General features: G+C 43.5%; 1 protein-coding gene across 1 annotated transcript in view; it reads left to right on the top strand.

Moving 5' to 3' along the window:
• The window catches only part of LOC118429159 (glutathione hydrolase-like YwrD proenzyme), an 82,987-nt gene that overhangs the window by 2,683 nt on the left and 79,318 nt on the right, over positions 1-986 (top strand). The gene's annotated exons all lie outside the window — the stretch shown is intronic.

The raw sequence follows: 986 nt of genomic DNA, 5'->3' as shown, positions 1-986 counted from the left end.
TCAGTTGGTTTTTGGTTGATATTGAGGGGCGGAAGTTTGACCCGCCAGAATACTGATGAACTCGGCAAATGTCTAAATGTCTGTTACAAGTGGGTAATACCGACAAGCAAGGTGAAAAGCAAGAAGGTTATTACTGGACTTTCACAAGCACCCCTCCCCCATGGCCCAATACACATTTCATTGTTTTGTTTCCCGGCATGGCATCCCGACGCGCGTGTCTCATAGCTTCCGTCGCAGGCTACGAGGAGGGTTGGATTTTATTTTATGTGGGCTGGTTCGCGATTTTCAATGTTGACTAAGGTTTTCTAATGCCGGGAAAGTAAGTTTACCGTGGAAGGGAGTTTAGCGGGAGGCTACATACACAGGGTGTAGTTGGTTAAATGTTTCTTTTTTGCTTTGGTTGGTAGGCTTTCTGCAGACACAAATGATTTATCTAAAGCCCAAGGTGTTTTGAGATTAATATTAGAACTTATGCGATTTGTATATTTGATAAAACAATGATACATAAGAAAAGCTCAAGCTTCCTTTAGTGAACTAAGAATACTTGAAGAACGCAGGGCATAATGTACAAACTCCTTGATGATACACACAAATAGTATATACAATGAGTTATTGTGTCTGTATTCAAATACCCATCCGAAGTAGCCAATCGTATTTCACACATGAGGTGGGTGTTTGGAAATGAGGACCAATCAACACACGTGTCCCAATTTTCAAACCTGTGACGGTTGTCATTTCAAATCTTTCTCATTCAGTCTCAGTGCTTTCACGCTGCGCAAACCGGCCGATAGCTAAGTATTTGATCGCACGACAAACAGCGCAGGCACTCATTGAGAGCTTGGGAATGATTCTACATCCAGACCGGACATTATCTTGCCATCGAATTGAAATCCACTGCTAGTGCCATGGGACCAAATTCTACTTTCAGAGCAACGACTGGCCTCCTGACTATTATCCGGTCCACCGAGAGTCGGGCAGGCTCTCTG

This window comes from Branchiostoma floridae, chromosome 13 (genome assembly GCF_000003815.2).
Source record: "Branchiostoma floridae strain S238N-H82 chromosome 13, Bfl_VNyyK, whole genome shotgun sequence".
Taxonomy (NCBI): domain Eukaryota; kingdom Metazoa; phylum Chordata; class Leptocardii; order Amphioxiformes; family Branchiostomatidae; genus Branchiostoma; species Branchiostoma floridae.
This window is presented reverse-complemented; position numbering and strand designations above follow the sequence as displayed.